Below are 27,879 nucleotides of genomic sequence, written 5' to 3' on the forward strand. Positions count from 1 at the left end.
TAAAAATTGTCTGGGATTGTTGAAAAATATCTTGGATGAAAAGGGATAGATAGTGGGAAAAGTTTAATAAGCCCTGTACAAAAGAGAATCATAAAGTATTGAATAGAGAGCTGTTTTCAAAGATAAGAAGATCTGAGTTGAAATTCTATTTCTTTTGCTCTGTGCAAATCACTCTTCTTTCAGTGCTTTAGGCAACTCTGAAAGACTACTAATAGTGGAGAAGCCAGCTTCAAATACATAGGTAGAAAGAGTTTGCTCATCCTGGAGTTTTCTATATCCATGAAACCACAGTTCTGCTTTCCATCTATATATGCTTTCTACTGGTAAGAACTAGAATATAAAGTTTTGCATTTACACATTTTCTGCCTTAAATGTTGTTCTTCCTTCATTTCCTAGGAGAAACAATGACATTCCATGGTGATGTCTTAACATAAACTCCTTGTATTGGCATTATTCGTCCCCTTATATTAAAAGAGTTTTTCATTGTGTCCACTAACCACATAAATTTTAAACTATATAGATATAAACTACAAAAGCAATGGATTGTTTCTCCAATTCCCAGGCAAAATTTGGGTGGTCAATAGATGAAACAATCATTTTAGGATGGATTTTTAAGAGGAAAAATAAACTGCATTTTCTTTTAAAATATTTATTTGAAACTAGTGTTGCAAGTTTTGGAAGAAGAAAATACCATAATAACAAATAAAATGAATTTATATACTTGAAAAAATTATATATATATATATATATATATATATATATTTGTAAGGCTTCTCAGATTATTTTCAACTTCTCTCTTTTTAGGGCTATTTTCTCTCCTCCTCAATACCTGCACTACTCAATATCTATCTTTTAACAGTTTTATTTAATTCTCCCTTCTTTTATCATTAAAAGAAATCCTGTAAATTATCAAAGGGTATGGATAGACAATTTTCAGATGAAGAAATTAAAATTATTTCCAGTCATATGAAAAGGTGTTCCAATTTATTATTGATCAGAGAAATGCAAATTAAGACAACTCTGAGATACCACCACACACCTAAAATGACAGGAAAAAATAATGATGAATGTTGGAGGGAATGTGGGAAAACTGGCTCACTAATACATTGTTGGTGGAGCTGTGAACTGATTCAACCATTCTGGAGAGCAATTTGGAACTATACTCAAAAAGTTATCAAAGTGTGCATACCCTTTGATCCAGGAGTATTACTACTGAGTTTATATCCTAAAGAGATATTAAAGAAGGGAAAGGGACCCACATGTGCAAAAATGTGTGTGGCAGCCCTTTTTGTAGTGGAAATTGAAGGGATGCCCACCAATTGGAGAATGGCTGAATATACTGTGTTATATGACTGTTATGGAATATTATTATTCTGTAAGAAATGATCAGCAAGATGAATACAGAGAGGCTTGCAGAGACATATGTGAACTGATGCTAAGTGAAATGAGCAGAACCAGGAGATCATTATATACTTCAATAATAAGACTACATGATGATCAGTTCTGATGGATGTGGCTCTCTTCCACAATGAGAGGATCCAAATCAGTTCCAAGTGATCTGTAATGAATAGAACCAGCTATACCCAGAGAAAGAACACTGGGAAATTAGTATGGACCACAATGTAACATTTCCACTCTTTCTGTTTTATTTTTTTCGTTGTTTTTTTTTTCTTCTCAGGTTATTTTTACCTTCTTTCTAAATCCGATCTTTCCTGTTCAACAAGATAACTGTATAAATATGTATACATATATTGTATTTAACATATACTTTAATACATTTAACATGTATGGGACTACCTGCCATCTAGGGGAGGGGGGTGGGGGAAGGAGGGAAAAAATTGGAACAAAAGATTTTGCAAGAGTCAATGCTGAAAAATTACCCATGCATATGCTTTGTATATAAAAAGCTATAATAATAAAAAAATAAAATAAAACAAAAAGATCTAACAAAAAACAAAAACAAAAGAGAAATCCTGTTTTTAGAGCTATTTCCTATTCTGGATTCCTTAAGTCAAAAGCATTGATTTCAGTATTTATTTTGAAGTTCAATTTTACCTCTCCTCTCATTCATGAAACCACTTGTTAGGAGAAAATATTCTCCATTTTATTCTTATTCAGAACTGTTCAGGTATTTTTGATGATCACATTTAGGATTTTCAGAACAAAGATACTGGAGGGATTTGCCATTTTTTTCTCAATCTCATTTTATAGTTGAGAAAACTAAGTCAAAAACAGTTGAGTTACATGTACAGGGTCATATAACTAGTAAGTGTCTGAGAACAGATCTGAACTCAGGAATTTGATTTCCTGAGTGTAGGGCTAGCATTCTATCCACTGTGTCATATAGAAGTCCACAGAGTTTTTCTTAGAAGCTTTAAATGTTAATACATATAGAGAAAGAATGTAATGGGTCATAGGATCATGGTTCTGTACTTTGGGGAGACCTCAGAAGTTATCTGACTCAATAATCTCATTTTATATATGAAGAAAGTGAAGATGAGAAGTTAAATACTTTTCCCAAGCTTGTAGATGTAGTAATATTTGGAGATAAGATTTGAACCCAAGTATTCTTATTCCTGAGCACTAGTGCTCTTTTGTCCATACCAAATGGCTTTTACATAGTATCTACTTGGTGGGGAATGGGGGGGTGGGGGAAGAGAAGAGTTGTATGGATTTAAATAATATGTATGTGAGTAGAGAATATGTATTTAGAGAATATATATATATATGTGTATATATATATATATATATATATATATACACATATATGTGTGTGTGTGTGTGTGTGTGTGTATGTGTGTGTGTGAATATATATTGGGGGGGATAGAAAAGCAGACCTGTGATTTCATGAGTGTGGAAAACTACAAAATGAGCAAACTTTTTCTACCTATACCTGCAAAAGCGGCTTCTCCACCACTGGTAGTCTTTCAGAGTTCCCTAGAGCACTGAGGGGGAAAGTGATTTGCACAGAGCAGAAGAGACAAGATTTGAATCCAAGTCTTTTTGACTTTGAAACCATCTCTCTATCCACTACCATACATAAATACATACAAAAATGAATTATATATATATATATATATATATGTATGTATTCTAATCCTTATCTGGCATTTTATAATTTAATGATGTTCAAGGAGTTATTTAAATAATCTGTGTCACTGTTTCTTCTTCAAAAATTTCATAATTATATTAGATTGGATAAATGAAGATCTTAAACCAACATAAAATAACTTCTAAGGATACTACTGCCTGTAAATCCTATGAATCTAGGACCACCTGAAATTTTACATACCTATTATAGGTCAAGGCAAAAGAGAAATGGTTACCCTTATGAAAGTAGTTTATTTTTATTTATTTATTTATTTTTATGAATGACTGGCAATACTTGTTTAAAGGATGAAAAGTTTGCTCTGCTATCACTCATTAAGGAAAGGTAAGTCTGCCCTGGCTTTCATTTGCATGACAAAAAAATAACATAAACAGAAAGTGACTGAAGAATAATATCTTCAAATGGTAATGCAAATGAGAAAACACAGAAACTGGTGCTCAATGATCTCCCTTAAAATTATATTCTATAAACTGCTTTTTGGTGTGGGTTGAAGTACCTAGGTTGCTCTTAGGTGATGAGAATTGGTGAGTGTGGAACCTGAAAATACAAAATAAGACTGGGAAATTGTACCTTGTGGGAAACAGTTTCAGTAAAAAAAAATGTTGGGATATAATGGGTGGGTGGTAATTATGTGGTGATAGAATGCAGCCTCAGGACCAGTAAATGTGTGCAATATGAAATGCAACCCATCTTTCTACATTATGATTTATTGACCACTTACTAATGATCTTTCTCTTAGAGTCCACTCCAAGGAGACTCTGTTCACTCTTGTCTATCATATCTAAGCTTGTCTTTCAAACCTATTGAATTTGAGTCAGTATCATTCATTTTTCTTTCTTTTATCCACATAGACTAACTACTAAACACACACACACACACACACACACACACATTCAACTCTTTGACTGTTGATGATTGTTTTGTTAGAAAATGTCTTATATAACTGTAATGGAGAAGAGACTTTTGATTTGCTACAGGCATCAAAAGACTTCAATTCTCTTTCAGTACATGAAAGTCAAGAATAATGGAATAATGTGGACATCATAGTTAGAAACTATGACAGTTATAAGTTGATACCTTAGAGGCAATGCCTTTTTTTTTCTTTTCTTCTGATGAAGGCCAATAGTTATGCTGACTGGTTTAGCTTATGCTATTAATCATAGAGACAAAAAATGTTCTTTGGAGCAAAATGATGCTATGTTATACCTTTCTAGGAATTAACCTAACTATTTCAGGCTTTTATTTCTAAAATTACTCTAAATACTTGATTGGGCTTATGTGCTCACTGATATGGATATTTCCTCTAGGGATTAAGATCAATGTTCATGCACTTATTCTTTCATAATTTAGAAAATGAAATTTTCTTGCAATGTCCATCTAATTTTCTTTCTATTGCTTTGCAATTATAAGGGAAAACAATGAAGCACATGGTTTATCTACTGCTTAGCCTCGTCATATTTGCTTTATAAGTGGTCTATCATTTTTTCCAATTATACATTTTTGAAGACTTCCATTATACTCCTTCTTCTATGTAATCCTTTGCTTACAATGATAGAATGTTATAAAATGTATGCCTATATATATATATACATATATATATGTGTATATATGTGTATGTATATATATATATATATATATATATACACATATATACACACACACACATATATATGTGTATATATGTATATGTGTGTGACTTTATATGTGTATCTTTAACTGTAGCTATTTATTTCTCTGAAAAACTTGTTTTGGCATCATTAATTATCATCCATTAAAGACTAGAACCATTTGCATAGAAGTTTTGGATGAAAACAAGTTCTTTTAATCCATTTCAATTCAATAAGGATTGAATCTACAAAATACAGGAACCATCCTACATGCTGGAAGTATTAATTTGGAACAATTGACTATACATTTTTATGTGGGAAAAAACACTAAAATTTGAGATAGAAAAAATTAAATACTAAAAGATGATTAAAATGGTTATTATATTACTAATTACTATAAGGGCATCACATGATATATCTCATATCTGGATTTTAGAGATCTTTTCTGATACTTTGGGTACAGTTTGCTCAGCTAAATGATTTGTTTACTGTCCTATGGTAACATGAGTTATATGAAAAAGAAGTCTTGTCTTTGAACTGAAAAAGCAATCTTAAATCGGAGCAGAATTCTTTATCTTTGATCAAATTGTTGGTCTTTATTTTGATGGTGAATAATTACTATAGAAGAAAAAATAAGCTAATTTCCCCCTGAAAATCACATAATATATATAAGTAACTTTCAAAAAGAAAATTTTTAAATAATTCATTGTGAAATTCACTTCAATGTGCTGCTAATTTCTAATTAAAGCTGATTAGAATCACTTTATGTTTTCCCCAAGAACTGTCCTGTGAGCATTCTTTCATAACCTTTTTAGATCAATAATTCTAATCAGTTTTGTCTATTGTGAAACTTTTAATTGTTTTTTGTTTGTTTTTGTTTTTGTTTTGTTTTGGTTTTGTTTGTTTTGTTTTGGTTTTGCCTTTTTTTTTTTTACTAGAATACCAAGATGAGTAAGTGATATATTTGGCTGTTTTGTTGTTAATTTTTGTTGTTGTTGTTTGTTTGTTTGTTTGCTTCTATCTTCTCTCCTTCCTAATGCTGATGAGTCATGTATTAGAAAGATGGAGGTTTAACTGGTCCTTTCACCTGTTCCTTCATTCCTCTTCATAACAATCAAACATTCTTCCTATTCTCAGGAAACTAGGTTTTTTTCCCCTCTGACATGGAGTTTTTTTTTTTTTTTTTTTTTTTGTTGTTGTTGTTATTGTTGTTATTGTTGTTTTTTTTTTTTTTAAGAAGAGGATCACTAATAATTCCTTTAAATAAATGAGTGTCCTGAGCAATTCCATTTGACAAATGCTTATTAGCCATAGCTACACTCTCACAATTGACTTGTCTGAATTGTCTCATTGATTACCATTAATTTTTATGTTTATTCACAAACAAGATTTTATGTGAAGTTGTCACTGGAGAGGTCACTACTATTAATTCAATCCATGTGAGTGTGTGATGCTAAAATTGAGGTTCTTTTTAAAATCTGTCAGAAAGTATAAAAGACCAATGTGATTGACAATGAGGCTGAGACTGATCAAAAAGATTTGTATTATTCAACTTATTAATTATTTCTTTATATATAAAGAAATAATTAATAAGTTTTATATTATATATAATATATTAATATAATTAATAAGTTAATAAAGAAATAATTGTATATATATATATATATATATATCTTTAAAATAATAATACCAAAATGAATAAAAGGAAATAATAGCCCAGTTAGAGGCCCAGTTACAAGTGGAAAATGCTGTTAAATTATTTCTTTTGGGTCCCATTTCCAGAAAAGTTTGGTTGTTACCAAAGATTACTAGAATTCTTTTTATCTGATACCTTTAAACAAACTTTTAATTTTTATATAATAAATTCTTTTCATAACACTTTAAAGTTTTCAGCTTTCATTTATTTGCTATTTTTTTTTTTTTTAGAGATTTACAATAATCTGGTGAAGTAGGTAATAAAATTATCATTATTTCCATTTTACAGATGAGGAAACTGAGGCTCAAAGAATTTTCAATAAAAACCTCTTGCACATGGATATATAGTTGATAAATAAGAGCTAGCTGATTTGAATCTAAAAATTCTTGAATCTTTAATCCAGTTCCATTACTCTATTCCTGCTACCTGTTGCCTCAAAGGGCAACTGAAAATCACATAATAGATATAAGTAACTTTCAAAAAGAAAATTTTTAAATAATTTTAAATTTTAAATAATTCATTGTGAAATTCACTTCAATGTGCTGCTAATTTGTATAGCACATTATATGTGTATATATATATATATACATATATACATATATATATATATATATATATATGTGTGTGTGTGTGTGTGTGTGTGTGTGTGTGTATGTATATACACATATATAGGGAGATCATTGAGTTATTTGTATACTCAAGAAAAGTTAGTGGTTCAGCTTTACCAACCCTGATAAAAGCTTTTTTCATGATCTCAACTTTTTATATCCATTTCTTCATTTGTTTTTTCTACATAATGTTTTCTACATAATGCTCATAATGATGTTTTAAAATGCATTGCCATTTCCTTCTCTAGTTCATTTTATAGATGAGGAAACTGAGGCCAATAGGGTTAAGTGATTTAGTCAGAGTCACACAATTAATAAATGTCTGAGACCATTTTCAAACTCAGGTAAAATAAATCTAGGCCAAGCACTCTACACATTGTGTCATCTATCTGTCCAAATTCATGGAATCCAGATTAAATATATATATATATATATATATATATATATATATTATATATATATATATATATATATATATAATATATATATAATTATGTGGAGAGGATTAAATTATTTTATTTGAAAATTTGGTGATTCCCTTCAAGGAATCACAAAAGTATTGATATGATTTATCGTTCAGAATACAATCCTAGGGCAAAGGAATAGATGTATTATCTAGTGCTTCCTGAACTGCTTCCTGAAAAACCTTCTTGACCCCAAATATGTAGAAAATGTTGAAATTCTCTTTTCATTTCTAAAGTTGGAATAACAGAATGACATGGATTTTTTTTGTTTCATTTTATTGAAAAGAAAGCTGTGAGAACAAACTGTACAATACTAGGTCATTTAGAACATATAAAGAAAAGTCCTCTGGCCATTTATGTTCTACTAAACTGAAGTGGACTTCTTTACAGAGAATCTTAAACCAAAGATGGATTTTTACTATTTGCTATCTTATGGAGGATTTTGTCAATCAATAATGTTTTGGAGTACATGATTGCTGAAGTCCTTTCCAACTGTGAAGTCATATAGTTTTTTGGGAACCAAACTTTTTTTTTTTTGTGAACAACCTCCATTTTGAGACTTAAGTTTTGTTTTTCTGTAAATCACTTAATTTCTGGCAATTCTACCTGTTTACTCCTTCCCAAATAAAATTATCTACTCTTACATTCTGTTTATTGTTTTCTTTTAATTTATTTAAAAATGTGTGAATTATGTATTCCAGATTTATGTCTGTTGAGGGATCTTTCACCAAAATTTTTCTACCCATTTATTATAACTCTAGACACAACAATTTTTAGAGATCCAAGAATGAGTTTGAGATGGGATCCCAGACCCTAAAATAGCCTTTTAGAAACCCCTAGAGCACCCTAGTTAATTTTTCACTGAGGAACTTCTTTGTTGAAGATGGCCTCACATGTTGGACTTGCCCTCGATTTCAATTTTTTCTAAGCCAACATATGTTTAATATTTTTATGTGGGAAGAGATAAAGAAAAAAAAAAACATGCCAAACTTCAGATAATTCTGGCCACTGACAAAGCAGCTGTATTGGTTTTCAATGTGCACCAGAAAGTGATATGCATGTGTTTTTTTTCATAAAGAAGACCAGATTGTTAGAGGTTGCAAAAATTGGGGCTTAAGGAATAGAAATAGAAGGGCCCATTAAAAAACCAGAGACGATATTTACCCTAAGGGTGTTGAGTAGGGACAAAGCCCATGGGTGTGGATGAAGATCTTTTCATTTTTTTCATCCTGATGTTCTAGATTCCATTATCCCAGTCCTTATCTTTCCCAATATTGCTGCAACCTATATCTCCCTTAAAGTTGTTAAAATTATTTATTATTTGTTACTATATATTGGAGCTTCTAACTCAGTTTTGAAAAGTGTTCCCAAATTGTCCCCCCATATGGTAACTGTTGGTACTTTATCAATACACTTTTAGTTTACAGTTAGAACCAGATTTCAATTTATGCCATCTCCATCACCATTAAGACTAAGGGACATTACACTCCCATTCCTACCATTCATTCCTCAATATCCTTTGTCCAGGGAGACCACAGAAAGTATTACACACATCTTTGATTCTCTGAGGGATCAAGTCCTTACTGTACTATATAATTCCCCTTTTAACATTTATATCCTCCATGTAAGAAACCTAAGACAAGCTCTGATATTTAGTTTTTATAAGACTTACCAACTTAAATGATTATATTATACTGAAATATTGTCCAACCCTGTTACCATTGTTTTCTGAATTTCTATTAAGGCTACCCCTTTTACTGTATTTCTCTAAGATTTTATTTTTAATATTCTTATTCAGCTAGATATTCAGTTCCTTTTTGCCTTAACTTGGGAGACCATAAAATGCATTGGACTCATTTCACTCAAGGACATTTAGAAATCCTTTAACTGTTCTCTCAAATATAAAATTTCAGAACCTTTGCAATTTGGACCAGAATAACTTACTGTTCTTGTGGATCTCCTGAAAGCTATTGTCAATTTCAATACTGGAACTTCCAGATTATAATGAGCTACTTTTGTTTTTTGTCTTTTTGTACAAGAACATATTGTTGTGACTTCAAGATACTCAGTTAATACCTTGTGCCCTCTCTTTACCCTGTCACATGTTACTCTATTCAGTAAGTTTCAATGGTTGGAGGCCTCCATCCTGCTTGAAAGTGGTAACAGCCACAACCCTTTTAGTTAAAATGCCATGTGATTATGTTTTAGGGACCCTAATGTGGTGATGTTCCAATAACTTTGAAGCTTTCTTCCTGAGATATTGATCACACAAGCTTTCTCTGATCAAAGGCTTGCTAGAAAAGAAGTGAATTAATTGGGAAAATATGTCACTCTAAACTATTGTTTGATTTTCAAATTGGCCACATCAGGGAGCCTGTCTATGACTATTCCTTTGTTGTTTCCGTGCCTGAAATAGCCCACAATGATCTTCCTGGTGCCCCCATGCCCCTGTCCATATCCTATATACAGAGGGTTAATCTTTTATGAGATATGGCATCCAATACACTAGGAACTTCCATGCTTTCTGCCCATGACACTATTTGGACAGCTTCTCTGCCATCCTACCTCAGCACCCAATCTGTGGAATTGATTGTGCTTATGCAAACCTTCTATCTAGTGGCTAGAAAAAGTACACTGACTCTAATTATGCCTTTGGAGTTGGTCATCCTGTCAGGATGTTACCGTTACAGAGGGGTTTCTTGACTTCTTATTGTAAAGTCAGTGAGAACAGAGTAAATCAAGGAATTTTCATCTGCCTTTTAGCTTCCCAGAAATCTTTTCATTATCCCTTGTCTTGCCTTTACTAATAGTACCATTTCTAGAAGGAACTATTGTGCTGACACTACTGTAAACTTGCTATCCTATAGGGCCTTGCATGTATTTCATCTTTCTGCTTCTGATAATTCTGGCCTCCTCTGTCTTATAATTTCCATGTAATTACAAAGTAAAAACCATTTTTCATGCCAAGTAGGTACCTAGACTTTAAGTAACTATGGGAAGCAGTTCTCCCTTGGAGTTTCTATCACCAGATATGTGTGTCTGTACTTAAGGGAGGCCATTTTGGCATAAAGAGATTGTTAATATTATTAGAAAGGCATGGGGCACTCCCAGTATTACCTTTATTGTGTCTACTCTTCAATTGCCAAAGATATAATTAAGGTGCTTTCTGTAACATCACTTTTTGTAATATTCAGGATAGCTTTCTGGAGGTGCTCAGGAACAGCCCAAGTCCTTGATTTTAGTGGAGAAGTGATGAAGGCACAATAGCCTCCATTTGGCTGGTCAAAGATGGAATGTCTCATTACCAGTCCTTCTCAGCTCTTAAATAATCTATTACAATTACATCATTACAGGGTACTGAATTATGTGTGAACTAGAGAACCATTACATCACCATACTAAGTACTAATTATATGTATACTAGAGAACATCATCCCATCAGTTCAACTGAGTTAACACCTTGTTGTAATTATCCTTGTTTAAAGGATACTTCTCCAAAGTTCTGGCCCTCTACAACTTTTGGTGACTGCCCTCCCCCCCCTTATAGTTTTTTTGGTGCACTTACAAACTGATTTCAAATATATTCTTAAGTCTAGCCACTATGGAATATACTTATCAGTTCATAGTTTGAATCAAGGACTTTCCTAGTTCTAAGGCAAAAGTTCCCCAGGTTAGCCTTCCTGCTTATGGCAATTATGATAGAAGTTTTTTTTTTTTTTTGGGGGGGGCAGTAGATTTTTTTTTTCATAATTATAACTTTTTGTTGACAGAACCCATGCCTGGATAATTTTTTTTTTTACAACATTATCACTTGCACTCACTTCTGTTCCGACTTTTCCCCTCCCTTCTTCCCCCTTTCCCCCAGATGGCAAGCAGTCCTATACATGTTAAATATGTCACAGTATATCCTGGATACAATATATGTGTGCAGAAACAAAAAGTTCTCTTGTTGCACAGGAAGAATTGGATTCAGAAGGTAAAAATAACCCAGGAAGAAAAACACAAATGCAAAGAATTTACATTCATTTCCCTGTGTTCTTTCTTTGGGTGTAGCTGCTTCTGTCCATTATTGATGGATTGAAACTGAGTTAGATCTCTTTGTCAAAGAAATCCACTTCCATGATAGAAGTTTTCATTCCATTAATATGATATTCTCACAAACTAAGTCCACAATTACATTCCCTGTTTTCATATCATTTATTACTCCTAGAATTATGGTAAAGTTGGACATATGAACAAAAAACTAAAAACTCTGATTGGTGAATTGTATTATGAAATGTGTCCCAAGTAGTCTGATATAATTCCTCTTTCTTTATTTCATCTATAAAATAGATGGGGGGGTGTTAGGATTTTTTCTTCTTAAGTGCCTTTTAGTCATTTTTCAATGAAGACAAAACCTTTATCTCCAGGGTATGCATTTTGGCAGATAATATGTTATTTTTCTTATACTCAGGAACTGCAAAATAACTGGGGGAACTTCAAAATGAAAGAAAACAATTCTTGGATACACTCTGCCCAATAAATCCTGCTTAACATATTATGGGAGAACAATGTATCAAAGAATTACTTTGTTTTGCTTTATGTCAATAATATAATGTGGTATTTCTTCTTCCCAAAATTAATTTAGGGAATGAAAAATTGTTAATTATGAAAAAATGGACACTTTCCTTCACATTTGTTTTATACCTCACAATTATATTTATCTTATGATTTAAATTTTACTATTTCTTTGTTGTTGGTTAATTCTGATTTTTTTTAAATCAGTTGGTCTTTCCAAATTTTATTACTCACAGGAAAATTGGGGGAAAAAACTTAATACTATTAGTAAATGTCAAGGTGATTTGGCCATGCTTTGTATCTTTGTATTATTGTAGAAAGAATGAATTCCAAGGATGCTGAAATTGTCATCATATCCACCAGAGTGACTCTGATCAATGAGTAGTATTTCCTATTACTAAAAATCAAATTCTCCCACAACCAGCAGATTATATATGATCTATATATCCTAAAATATCACCAATGAAAGACACTTGTTTTATCCACTTGATGAATTAATGTTCCAGAATGAAAATAAAAGATACAAACACAAATTCAATAACACAAATACAATTTTACAACAAAAGAATTATTTTCAAATTTAATGGAACCCTTGATGTCATCAAATATACACTATTTTACTTGTAATTATAACTTTAATTCTGAGTTCTCATTATTATGTCACCAAGAAGTAAAGTCCTAACAGTACTGTAGAAAATTTGAAGATGTGTAGATGGATTTTTGCTTTTCTTGATATTGCCCCAACAGAGTATTTTATTTGATCTAAAATGTGCCTCTTTAATATAGTGACAAGAAACCTCAATATATTTCTTATACTTATAATGGCTCCAACTGGACCAAGTGTCATTCAATCTTCAATACAAATTTACAATATAAAAATAATCAAATTATGAGAAAATTAAATATATTACCTCCAACATTCTTTGGAGCCTAGTAGCCCCTAAACAATTATTTGTGGCATTAAAGCTTTTTCTTCTCTTTGCATGAATTGGTTTGAGATATGAGATTGCTTTAGCCCAGCAAGTATCAAACTTTTAACATATATTTAATATTTTCTTCATTCCAATTACTTATAAAAACAATTTTAACAGTCATTTTTAAAAAATTGAGTTTCAAATATTCTTTCTTCTTTATAAAGATAATTTATAGAAAGGTTATACATGGGCAGTCATGCAAAACATATTTCCACATTCGTAATGTGAAATAAAAGAAGAAAACAAAGAAGAAAGTTTTTTTTTTTTTTTTTTTTTTAAAGTATATGTTGATCTGCATTCAGGCTCATTCAATTCTCTTTTTTTGGAGTGTAGAGTACTTTTCATCATAAATTCTTTGGAAAATGTCTTGGATCATCGTATTGCTGAAAATAGCAATTCACAGTTGATCATCATTGCAATATTTCTGTTACTGTGTATGATATTTTCCTGATTCTGCTAACTAACCTTTTTATCAATTCAGGTAACTCTTTTTACATTTTTCTGAAAGCATTCTGCTCATCATTTTTTTTTATATCATAGCAGTATGTTATTAATATCATATGTCACAACTTGTTTAGTCATGTACCAATTAATGGGTATCCTCTCTATTTTCACTTTTTGTCACTATCAAAAGAACTTTTATAAATATTTTTTACACATAAATCTTTTTCCTGTCTTTTGTTTTTACCTTTTTTTTTGGGGGGGGGCAAATCTAGTAATTGTGTTCCTGGGTCAAAAGGCATACATGTTTTTATGGGCCTCTGCAAATTGTTTTTAAAAATTGTTGAATCAGATCACAATTTTATCACTAATTCATTGTCTCATTTCCCCCATAACTCTTCTAACAACTGTCATTTTCCTTTTCTTTCAAATCTCATAAGTATGGGATGGTACCTCAGAGTTGTTTTAATTTGCATTCTTTGAATGATTTAGAACATTTTTATATGACAATAGAGATCTATGATTACTTTTTCTTTAAACTCCTTTTTCTTATCATTTTACTAAGAATTGGGGAGTGGTCCATGTGTTTTAAATATTAAAATTAGTTCTTTCTATATATGAGAATGAGGCCTTTATCTGAGAAACTTGCCATATTTCTTCATACTTTTGGTTACTGTGCATTTCCCTCCATCCTATTTTCTTATTTGTCCCAACTTGCTCTCTTTCCATCCTCAAAAGGCTTTTGCTTCTGACTACCACACTTGCAATCCACCCTCCCCACTATCAGCCCTGTTTCTTTTTCTAATCCCCTTTTCCTTCTCCTTTTCTGCTATAAAATAATTATATACCCAACTAAGCATGTGCATTACTCCCTCTCAGCAAATTATAATGAGAGCAAGATTCAAGTGCTTCCCCCTCTTCTATAGTCCTCTCCATTATAAATTTATTTCTTTCCTCTTTTATGTGAGGTAATTCATTCCATTCTACTTTTCCTTTCCTCATTTTTACAATGTATTTTTATTCCTCATCCTCTAATTTAATTTTTTAGATTGTATCACAGCATAAACAAGTTCCACACTTGCCTTCTATGTAAACTTTTTTTAACTGTCCTAATAATGATAGAGTTCATAGAACTTATAGGAATTTTCTTTTCATATAACAATATAAAGAGTTTATTTTATTGAATCCTATTTGGTTTCTCTTTCTTATTTACCTTTTTGATGCTTCCATTTAGTTTTATATTTGAAAGCTCTGATCTTATCATCAGGATTGCTTTTCCATTTTTTTTCCATTCCTTCTTGCATTGATCTCATTTCATTTCCCCATTTTTCTTCTCTCTTTTAAAATCCTTTATGCAATCTTTGAAGAAAGCTTTGTGAAATGGGGACCAAGTCATGTCTCTCTTTGGGGCTTTTTCTGGAGTTCCTTTGCCTTTAGGAACCTCAGGATTTGAGTTCTGTTCTTTTGTCCCTCCATAAAAGCTGTTTATAGTGAGAGTTCTTTTTTTATTTTTTTATTCATTTTTTAAGGTTTGAGGTCTGTTCAATGCAAAGGAGCAGCAGTTGTTTTAACTTGTCCTGGAGCAGTTCTGCATATTGATTTCCAGTGTTGAGTAATGAGCACTTAGATCTGACATTCTTCTGGGACTGAGTACTTTATAATTTGTCTTTTACAAAAGGCAAATCTACCAAACTACCTGCTTGCCACCAGGACAGAGTGGTCAAAGATGCTCACAGAAGATTCCCAGGTGCATGGAAACTACAATACTTCTACTCTCCACTCCAGCTTCTTGCCCCAGTTTCCCTATGCTGATGTCTGGGTTTTGCAGACTATTCCTTTACCCATTTGAAATAGACCTATTCTGAAATTCTTCCAAGATAATTTCTTCTAGAAATGTATTGTACTCCAAATATTTGTGGATTCTTTGACTTTAAAATCAGTTTAGAGGCTTAATCTGCTGTTGATTGGAGAGCTCAGAAGAAATCACAGAGAGTTGTCTGCTCTTTATCATCTTGGCTAACCTTTCTTTCATGATCCAATTACTCTCAAGGTTTTCTACTGGCTTGCTGTGTTGGTCTATAATACATTCTCACTCCACTTTGCAAATCTTTCCTTCTTTTGTCTTTTTAAAACAAAACAACAAGTATTTATTAAGTCCCTACTATATAACAGGTGCTATACTAGAACACAGGGGATACAAGTTCAAAAATTAAAACAGTCCTCATTCATGAAGTTTTTGTAATCTTGTTTATTAAAGTTTTTTTTCAAAACATATGCATGGATAATTTTTCAACATTGACCCTTGCAAAATCTGGTGTTATAAGTTACTTTTCCTTTCCCTTAAACTCTCCCCTAGATGGCAAGTAAACCAAGATATATTAATGATGGGCAATTCTTCTCTACATATTTCTACAATTACCCTGCTGATTGTTTGTTATAGAACAATAATATTTCATAAATATCATAACTTGTTCAGGTATTTCTCAACTGATGGGCATCCACTTAATTTCCAGTTTTTTGCCACTACAAAAAGGGATGCAACAACCATTTTTGTACATGTGGATCCCTTTCTGTCCTTTAAGATCTCTTTGAGATATAAACTCAATAAAAACACTTTTTTTCATGTTTCTTATTCTATTTTTTTTCATTCTTTATAATTTGTTTTGTCATTTTTTGTCTCTCATATCTTCACTGACATCCTCTTGCCCAATCCTAATTTTGAAAGCATTATTTTCATCTTTGACACTTTTAACTTTTTAACTTTGAGACTTTTAAAAACAATTTTTCCTTAATCTTTTCTGATACAGGAACAATCTGTAGAATGATTCTCTTCATAAGAGAGGAGGATGATGGTGATACAAAGAGACTAAAAGGCAGATGCATTCTCTGACCTCTCCACTAAGAGGCAGTTGCATTGTCTGATCTCCCTCCTCTTCCCTCTTGCCTCCAATTTATTTTATTCACAATCCACAAGGAACATCTATGTTAGTAAAGACTGCTCTGCAAAATAACTATTTGGACATGTATACTTATTTTGTATTTAATTTATACTTTAAGATATTTAACATGTATTGGTCCACCTGCCATCTGGGGAGGGGGTGGGGGAAAGGAGGGGAAAATTTGGAACATTTGTCAATGCTGTAAAATTACCCATGCATATAACTTGTAAATAAAAAGCTATAATAAAAAAAAAAGATGATAAAAAAAGGCTACTTTGCAACTCCTTCAAGTATTATGATTCACAGGTGTGAAGGCCTTTGGAGAATTGACCTGCCCCTTCACTTAGGCATGGTGCTTAACATTAGTCTTCTTGTTTTTCTTGGATTTTTTTTTTTTTTGGGGGGGGGGCGGGTATTTATTTATTTATTTTTAAAATTCTCTTCAATGTCTTTCATTTTATTTTAAAAATTCTTTTGCAATTGTTCAATAAATTTTCTCTGGGGATGGAGCTATTTCCTGTTAGTTTTGGGGGTAGAAGGTTTTTTTTTTTTTAATTTCAGTACCTTAAAGATGAATTCCAGTCTTCCTTGTTTCCATAGTAACTTTCAAACTATAGTTGCATTCCTTCCTTCTTCTTTGCCTGCTCATTTTATAAAAAGAAGAGACATGGTATCTCTAGCTTCACTTCAGTATTCCCCTCTGACCAGGAACCCCAAAGCATCCTCTTGCTCTTTTACCATTCATTGTATCAGACTAGATTATTTAGTTTCCAATTAATTTTTATCTATTTTCCTTAGCTCTTTATTACACATAATTTTTATTGAATGATGATCTGAAAAAAACATGCATTTAATATTTCTGCCTTTTTGAATCTGATTTTGAGGTTTTTATATCCTATTATATGCTCAATTTTTGTGTAGGTTCCATGTGTCACTGAAAAATATATATATATATATATTTCTGTCCTCATTCAATTTTTTCCAAAGGTCTATCAGACATAACTTTCCTAAAATTCTGTTTACCTTCTTAACCTCTTTCTTATTTATTCTGTACATTGATTGATTTACTTCTAACAGGGTAAGTTTGAGATCCCAAACTACTATCATTTTACTGTCTATTTCTTCTTGTAACTTGCTTAATTTTTCCTTTAGGAACTTGGATGCGATAACACTTGGTACATGCACATTTAGTATTGATATTACTTCTTTGTCTGTGATATCCTTTAGTAAGATGTAGTTTCCTTTCTTATCTCTTTAAATTAGAAGTATTTTTGTTTTTGTTTTATCTGAGATCAGTAGTGCTATCCCTGATTTTTTTTTTAACTTTTGTTGAAGCATGATAGTTTCTTCTCCAGCCTGTTACTTTTACTCTGTCTGTATCATTCTGCTTTAAATGTTTTTCTTGTACACAGCATATTGTAGGATTCTAGCTATTAAATCAGTTTGTTATTTCTTTCTGTTTTATGAGAGTTCATCACATTTACATTTATAGTTAAAATTACTAATTGTATTTTCTACCATCTTATTTTCTCCAACATATATATATATATATATATATATATATCCCCTCTTTCCATGGACAGAAGCAGCTACACCCAAAGAAAGAACACTGGGAAATGAATACAAACTGCTTGCATTCCCGTGTTATTTATACCTTCTGAATCCAATTCTCCCTGTGCAACAAGAGAACTGTTCGATTCTGCACACATATATTGTATCTAGGATATACTGTAACCTATTTAACATGCATAGGACTGCTTACCATCTGGGGAAAGGGGTGGAGGGAGAGAGGGGGAAAATTGGATAATGTTATAAAAAATTACCCTGGCATGGGTTCTGTCAATAAAAAGTTATTTAAAAATAATAATAATAAAACTGTATTATTTAACTTATTTATTCTTCCTTCTGCTAATCTGGGAAATTTATATGTTTCTTAAAACTCATCAATTTCAATTAGATTGTAAGTTTTATTATAGATTCATCAAAATAGCCCCTAATTATTACTCTAATTTCTTCTTCATTAAGTAAGTTCACTTTCTGATCCTGGTTCCCTGCTTTCCTTTTTCTAACCAAATTAATCAAAGTTTATCTACTTTATTTTTTTTTATAAAACCAATTCTTAATTTGATTAATTAGTTCAATACTTTTTATTATCAGTTTTACTAATTTCTTCTTTCATTTTCAGAATTTTTAATTTGACATTAAATTGACTGAGGTTTAATTTATTCTTTTTTTCTAGCTTTTTTAGTTGGAGATCCAATTTATTGATATTTTATTTCTCTTTTATCCATGTAAGTATTTAGAGTTATACAATTTCTTGTAAGAACTTTTTTGATTGCATTTCTTAAGTTTTGGCATGTTTCCTCATTTTTATCATTCTCTTGGATGGCGTGATTGATTGTTTCTATGATTTGCTGTTTGCTTATTTTATGCTCTGGTCCTAAGATATTAAGATAATTCTCCTTGGTGACTTTTTGAAAGGTATTTTCCAGGCTCTTATTTCTGGTAGTACAAATATTTTTGAATTTTCTTAAGTTATTGTGTATATAGGTATATATACATATGCATATATGTCTTGTATATTTATTTTCCGTGTGGGTATTTTTTTTTCTCCAAGGAATTTTATATTTTCTTGATTTTTTTTTCATTTCATTTTTTAATCATGCCATTGTATTAGTTGGGGTGTGAAGAAGCTGTCAAGACATTAAGAGTATGGGAATTTAAATAATAAGAAAAAAAAGAGAAAATGAAACCTCAATTACTAAAGATATGAATACAATCCAAAACCATGTGAAACATGGGCTAATCTGAAATCAACATGCTCCTCATTTCTTATAGAACAATGATATTCCATAACATCCATATACATTAATTTAGTCAGCCATTCCCCATTTGATGATTATCCATTCAACTTCTAGTTCCTTGCCATTAAAAAAGGACTGCTATAAACAGTTTTGCACATGAGTCCTTTTCTCTCTTTTATTCTCTTTGAGATACATATCCAGTAGAGACACTGCTGGATCAAAGTGTATGAACAACTTTATATCCTTTTGGCTTTACTTCTTAACTGCTCTCCAGAATGGTTGGAACATTTCATAACTACACCAACAATGTATTCTTGTTGTAGTTTTCCCATAACTCCTTCAACATTTTTCATTATCTTTTCCTGTCATTTTACCTAATCTAAGAGGTATGAAATGGTACCACAAAATTATCTTAATTTCCAAAACTTTAATCAATTTAGAGCATTTTTGTATTACTAAAATGGCTTTAATTTTTTTATCTGAAAATTGTTCATACCCATTGATCATTTACCAATTATGGAATGGCTTGTATTCTTATAAATTTGAGTTAATTCTCTATATATTGCCTTGTGGCCTTTTTAAATTGAAGAATTTACCATCATTGTGATATCATACACTGATGCCATGTTAATTTTCATTGAAGGAGTTTGACAACATGTTTGAAAACGTCATGTTAAAAACATGGAAGCAAATAGAGACTTGCTTCATTTCTTTTGTGACTGAATAGACATGAGAGAATTGTCCATTATTAAGAACTGGGCAATTCAGCCTTTGTGAAATTAACATACAAAACTGATGAACTCTTCCAGACATCCAAATTTTGACATCATTTTTCATAAATCCTTATGGATTTCAAAGGCCTTAGTGAGATCTATGAACATTGTGTACAAATCTCTATTCTCGTCCATTTCTTCTAGAATTTCTTCTTCAATTTTTCCTAGAATTTTTGGGTAGTAAGTACCATATCAACAATTCCATGGGTGTTTCAGATGCCACACTGCTTCTCAGTCAAGTGATCATTTTCCAGCTGAAAGATCAGCTTTTTTAGGAGCATTTAGGTAAACCACTGCAGCAATGACTAAGAGAGAGACTCCCTTAACATGATTATCACAGGACTATTTATTACATTTTCTTTTATAAAGATTGACAATGTACACATCTTTGAACTGCTAGGAAATAACTTCCTCATGCCACAAAAATTTCAGTCAGCTTTCTTATGAGCAATAGATGCTACAAACCTCACAAATCTGAGCTGGAATAGAATCAGCACCAGATGCTTTGCCATAAGATAAAAGCCATTTAATGACATTCAAAACTTTTTCTTAAGGTGGAATTTCAGCTAGGGAGGAACTGACCTCAACTTGAGATAAACAGTCAATGGTTTCTACTTGGGCTTGGAGATATTTTGTTGATAAACACTAGGAAAGTGTTTAGTTTATCTCTCTAGGATCATGTTCTTAACAATGTAGAATGTAGTTCCAACTGTACTGAGTAGGTGCCATACATTGGCCTATAAATAGTGCATCCTAAAAGCACTTTGGATTGATGCTATCAGCATAAAACTGAATTTCAACTGCCTTCTTACTGAACCAAAAGCTTTGCATCTCTTCAAGTTTTATTGGTACTTTACTTTTGAAGTAATCAAATGCTGCCTTGCTGATGGATAAACTATCCTGTTCAAACATCCTGTAGAGTTTTTATTTTTCATTAAGCAGCTTCTAAATTGCCCTTCATTTTTGTAAAACCAGTCTTGATATTTGTGAATATTTTGGCATAAATAAGCAAATGTGCTACTATATGCCTGATCTCTGAAGCTGTCCACTTCTTTTCTGCTCCACTGTTGCCAATCATGTTTGGATTCATCTTTCCTTCTGTTCTTGCTCATGGAAGTGCTCTAATCTTTGGATATGGATTCTTCTGGTAGTCTTTTTACCTTGGGACTGCTGTTTTTGTTGAATGTGAATATTTAACTTCAAGAAGATAAGTCTATGATTAGTCAGCATTCAGGACTACACATTGCCTTTGTCATTATCACATTTCATCTATCTCTTTTCCTTAGAATCACATAGTCTTAAATGTCAGCGTTTCCTGCAGGAGTGCATCCACAACATTTTTGCATTTTAGGTAAATGCAAAACAGTGTTAGTGAGATACATATGTCTGTCATAGTAAATGACTATTATTGATACTGTTCCCAACTCCATTTCTCCCAAGGATTCTGCTATGTCTGGTAATCTGAGCATATTCTAGTGTTAGTTACAATTAAAAGCTTATTCTTCTTATTTTTTTTTTTTTTTGGCACATTGATGATGAAGGTCTCTAGGTATTTCTGAAAATTTTTCTTTGATGTTGTCGAGGTTCTTCATGGTAGGAAGGCATTAATGGCGGTGGCATGGCATTTTACTGCAAATGGCAATTGCATTGTCCTGAGCTCATTATTTATGCATTTTGGTAGGCATAGAAGCTTGTTGACTAGATTAGTTTTGAGAACAAAACACATACCAGTATCACAGCACTTCTTTTTACTGTGAGCACTCCAGGAAAACAAAACAAAACAAAACTGGATCTAATTCCAACTTTAGTAAGCTGGCTTTCATTAGCCAGCCTTGTTTCAGGGCTCATCTTTTGATGCTATATGAATCAGCTGAGTTCTTTCACAAGAACTGTTTATCTTTCATGTCTACCAATTTTTCTGTTATCTATAAATATGTCTATATGGCATGTACTATTAGTGAGTGGAATCATCTTTGAAGAAGATTTGTATTTTTAGGGGTTGTGTTTCTACTGCAGGGTGGGATGTCTGCCTGCCTTAGTAATCAGGCCAGCATTGGATAAGAGATAATTTTAAGGACAATTTTTGTTGCTCTTTTCTCACAATACTAGGTGAAATATTGTTAAAATGCTCCTCAATCACCTAAGGAGTTACCAAATCTCACTTCTGCTTCCAGTAAAAAGATGATCCTATGGCCTGAGTTGTTTATGTACGGAGTTGTGACTATAACTTCCAGTGTATTCATACCTTATGCTTTAGCTCATATATTCTATGAGTTTGATGTCATTGAATTCTGTCAGTCCTCAAAAAACACAAATAAAATGTTATTTTCAAATCAGTATGTATTGATAAATCAGTATATATGGCTGGGCAGTAGTGGAGATCATGAGAAAGTAATCATAACATCTACATGAATATTTGTTACAAAAACCACAAAATTTTCCTCACAATTACTCCTTTGCCCCTTCCAACTTGCATTTTCTCTTTATATCTGAAGATTAATTCAAGATAATATGTAAGACTGAAGAGTTTTAACATAATACAGTGCTTCCCAGACATTGGGATTTTTTAAACTAGCTATTTTAATTAGAAAAATGTTGAGTAACAAGTCGGAGTGTTGGACAACATGTTAGAAATTTTGGATGGAGGATTGGTCAGCATGTTAGAAAGGCTTCAGTTCAAACTGCATTTGACATGTATGATTTTCACAACACTACATTTCAGTGAGTCAGAAAAAATAATATTATAAGTTAGAAAATAATTGCTTCTTTTCATTGCCGGGAGGGTTTTTCATAGCAGTTATTTCCAACATGCATTGACTCATAGGTATAAATACAGCAAGAAAGGTATGGAAGGAAGGGAAGGAAGGAACAGAGGAAAAGAGTGAAACAAGAAAGAAGGAAACATAAGCAAAACCGTTATTCCTTTAATTTCTTAAATCTCAAACTATATTCTCATCCCATATTATTATGAATCCTCCTCCATTTTAAAAATATCAATTTTATTTCCCCATTCAACTTTCCATTCTTTTATTTTATTTTATTATTATAGCTTCTTGTTTACAAAACATATGCATGGGTAATTTTTCAGTATTGACCCTTGCAAAACCTTCTGTTCCAAATTTTACCCTCCTTCCCTCCACCCCCTTTCCTTGATGGCAGGTAGTCCAATAAATGTTAAATATGCTAAAGTATATATTAAATCCTATATATATATATATACACACACACATATACACACATATTTATACGTAGAAAGAAAGAAAAAAATCTGAGAAGGAAAACAAAAATGAAAGCAGGCAATAACAGAAGAAGTAGAAATGTTATGTTGCAGTTCACACTCATTTCCCATAATTCTTTTTCTGGGTGTAGCTGATTCTCTTCTTTACTGAACAATTGGAACTGGTTTTAATCATCTCATTGTTGAAGAGAGCCATATCCATCAGAACTGATCATTGTATAATCATATGGCTTTCCTTTATAGTGATCTCTAGGTTCTGGTCATTTCACTTAGCCTCAATTCATTCAAGTCTCTTTTGGCCTCTCTGAAATCATCCTATTGGTCATTTCTTACAGAATAATAATATTCCATAACATTCATATACCATAATTTATTCAGCCATTCTCCAATTGATGGGCATTTCCAATTTCTAGCCACTACAAAAAGGGCTGCCACAAACATTTTTGCATATGTGGATCCCTTTTATAAGATCTCTTTGGGATATAAGCCCAGTAGTAATTTGTTGGATCAAAGGATATGCACGGTTTTATAACTTTTTGAGCATAATTCCAAATTGCTCTCCAGAATGATTGGATTCATTCACAAATCCACCAACAAAGTATCCAACTTTCCATTCTTAAAAAAAAATACATATTTCTAAAAACTTATTTCTTAAGGTGATCAAAACCCTGGACAACAAATGCCTTAAAATATATATATATATATATATATATATATGTTTTAATATTTCAAAGACCAGTGGCTTTTTTGAGAAAAAATTGGCCATGTTAATGAATTCTACATTATTTGCTTCTGCAAAATTACTGTTATCCTACCTGCTCTGGGGTTATCATCTAAGGGTATTATTTTTATCACCTGAAGTTCATGCTGTTCAGTTAATGACTGAAGTCTACTTTTTGGAAAATGATTGCATTGAATACAGCAAAAATTGCCATCAGTTTGTATGGGGGTAAGGACCAGAGCTTAGAAGAGATATTAATAAGTTGAGGCAAAAATTCCTCACATAGAAGAAAAGTGATCCCCAGTAAATTGGATATCAAATTGGAAACATGGTGATGTAGAAGGAAATTGCAAAGAAAACAATTGGTCAAGGATTAATTGTGAGTTCAGTGTGTTAAATGGATTTTTAGCTTTAATTGGATTCTAAGTTCCTAGATATAAAGATCAAAGTTAGTATGAAATACATAATGTATATATCTTGAATATTAATGCTTGTAGAAGGTCAAAGAGAATATGATTTGGGAGAATAAGATATTCAAGAGTTTGATGGAATTTAATAATTCTATTGGGTAAAAAAAAAATCAAACCTGTGCAAAATTGGAGAATGTGTTAGCAATTATCCTTTTGGATAAAATTAGTGTGTAAAGATATACATTTGTATTAGATTTAAAGTATGAATTATAATCTCTCTTTCCTAATGGGATAAATGAATAGGAAAGGATGAATCCATGACATTTAGAGATGTGTTATGATTTTTTCTCTGCATATTATTTGACACATTGATATCATACTTGGTGGGTTTATTTTCATTTTAAAAGGTATCTCCCTCATTGATTTCTTCTTTATGATGCTCCCTTTTTAAAGAAGGAATTGATATTGATTAATTATACAGAATCTCATTACCTTATCATTGCCTCCTTTCCATGATTCAACTGTATGAAGCATCTCTGGAATACTTCTAGAAATGAGACACAGCAGTAAGTATACAGATGCCCATTTGTTTGACTTTCCCTTTATTCAAAGTTCTTTTTTTAAGTAGATTTTTATTTTTTAAATATATGAAAAGATAATTTTTAACATTCAGCCTTGCAAAACATTGTGATGTAATTTTTTTTCTTCCTCCTTTCCCACCCTCCCCCTGGACAGAAAGTAATTCAATATATGCAGAATGTGCAATTCTCTCTCTCTCTCTCTCTCTCTCTCTCTCTCTCTCTCTCTCTTTCTCTCTCTCTCTCTCTCTCTCTCTCTCTCTCTCTATATATATATATATATATATATATATATATATATATATATATATATATATACACACATATATGTATATATTTCCTTTTTATTATTATTATTATTTTTTGCTGAGGCAGTTGGGATTAAAAGATTTGCTCAAGGTCACACAGCTAGAAAGTGTTAAGTGTCTGTGGCCAGATTTGAACTCAGGTCCTCCTGATTTCAGGGATGGTGCTCTAGCCACTGTGCCACCTAGATGTCCCAGTTCTACATATATATTTCCACAATTTTCATGCTGCATAAGAAAAATCAAATCAAAAAGGAAAAAATGAGAAGGAAAACAAAAAAGCAAACAAACAATAACAAAAAGATGAAAATGCTATGCTATGATACACATTGAGTCCCGATAATCCTCTTTCTGGATGTAGATGATTCTATCACAAGTCGATTGGAATTGGTTTGAATCACCTCATTGTTAAAAACATCCATCAGAATTGATCATCACATAATTTTGTTGTTGTTGTGTATAATGTTTTCTTGGTTCTACTCATTTTACTTAACATCAGTTCATGTAAGTCTCTCCAGGCTTTTCTGAAATCATCCTGCTGATCATTTCTTATAGAACAAGAATATTCCATAACATTCATATAACATAACTTATTTAGCAGTTCTCCAGCTGATGGGTATCCACTCAGTTTTCAGTCCCTTGCCACTATACAAAGAGCTTCTACAAACAGTTTTACAAGTTTGTCCTTTTCCCTCTTTCATGATCTCTTAAAGAATTTCTTTAAGAAGTAGGAGAGAGCAATGTAGATACTGAAAAGTGACTAGGCCAGGAATGGAAACTATCTTGGTTCAAGTACTGATCTATTATTAACTTGTGTATGTGTGGGGGAATATATGTATGTGCACATACATGCACAGATAGAAGCCTTTGAAAAACTAACTTTTTCTTTGTTTACTTTTGTACAAAGTGAAAAGGTTGAACTGGTTAAGAAATTGTTATCCTAAGGTCCATATAATTTCAACTTTCATATATAGAGTTCAAGGATCCCATAAACTTGTGTGAGGAAAAATATATATTTTAGTTTACTTAAAATTAAGTTTAATTTTAGTCAATTAAAATTGAACATTTCAGTTATTAATATAGTAATTGAAATATTCAAGGCAGTTTGTAGTTTTCTTGGGACTGATGAAAAGGGTACATTACAGAAAAAGAGTTAAGAACCCCAGACTAGATCAAATATAAACCCAGAAAATTGTCAGCCATCTAATTTCCTTATAAGGTTAATGTTATCAAAGTATTTATACATTTGTCCCAGGAGCAGAGATCTGATTGAACATAAAATTATGAACATAAAAATATTGGAGATCATGGTACACAGAATCTTCACTTTCTTCTAACTGTTCTCAATTTTTCATCATTAAAGTTTTTTTTGGTCCAAAAACAGTTTTTCCGAGATTGGTTGTACTGGTTGGATTATAAGAGAGGGCTTCTGATTTGAATTTTGAAGGAAGATAGTGATTCCAAGAGACAGAGGTGAAAATGCTTTGATCAGGGAATAAAAAAAAAATTAAGTGAAATAGTGCAACAAAAGGGGAAAAAGGAAGGGAAAAGGGATTTTGTTCCCAGAAGCAAATTTTGAAAGCAAAAAATGAGTAATTAGATGTAGAAAAGCAATACCTTTTAACTGCTAATAATATTTTGTTTTTAAAAGAAAGCTATATCTTCTAATATTCTGATTTGTCACCATAAATTATAGGTAGAAAACTTATTATATAAATAAATTATTATATCCCTGCAAATAGAAAATAAATCCTTATTCAACCCTACAGATATTCATTAAAGTAATTGGCTTCATTATTTAGTTGGCAGTGTGCTAGCACAAGTAATCAACATGTCACCCTTTTTTTTCCCCAAGCCTTTTCACAATTGGCTGATTTCTTGAATACAGTTTTATAGGGGATTAAGTCTTTCATATAACCATTCATTTAACAAATTATAAATTTAAAAATAACCTTGGGATGACTGAAGGATTTCAAAGTAGAAGCCATCTATCAAGCATATGCAGAGGTTCTTTTCTATAATCTTTGTTGTTGATTTAGTTGCCATATTGAAACCATGCAATTATACCTTTGATACAACTTTGCCAAAAAAAAAAAATTCAGTTTTTGAACTTTACTAACTCAATTCATTTAAAGTACATATGGACAGACTATGAAAAACATAGTAAGTTAAATATATGAATTCTTTTATTTTGTTGTGTTCTTTTTTGGGGGGGTGGGCAAGTGAAGTTTAAAGGAGAATGAAGAACAGTGTTTTCAAATATTTTAATTCCTTAGATCTTGTCACTACCAAATTGAATTAAATATTGAATAAAAGTTAAATGAGTATAGCATTTAATGAATCATTTTGGAAAGGACTATGTGAAAACTACATTGTATTTCTCATAATTATGGAGAGATCATAGTATCATACATTTAGATTTGTAAGAGATCATATGGTTAAGAACTCCAATTTTACCTTTTTTATATGTTACTGAGTTTAGACATGTGTCTAAACCACATAATATGAAGGAATACATATAAGAGATTCCAATGACCTTCTTCTGGAAGACAGGAAGACAGATTTATGTGTGGATATTTTTTATTAGCCTACCATGTAATATTTTTACATTGCCTAGACAGATGGAATTGGCTGCACCTTTACATTCTACCTGACT

Source organism: Antechinus flavipes, chromosome 1 (assembly GCF_016432865.1).
Source record: "Antechinus flavipes isolate AdamAnt ecotype Samford, QLD, Australia chromosome 1, AdamAnt_v2, whole genome shotgun sequence".
Lineage (NCBI taxonomy): Eukaryota > Metazoa > Chordata > Mammalia > Dasyuromorphia > Dasyuridae > Antechinus > Antechinus flavipes.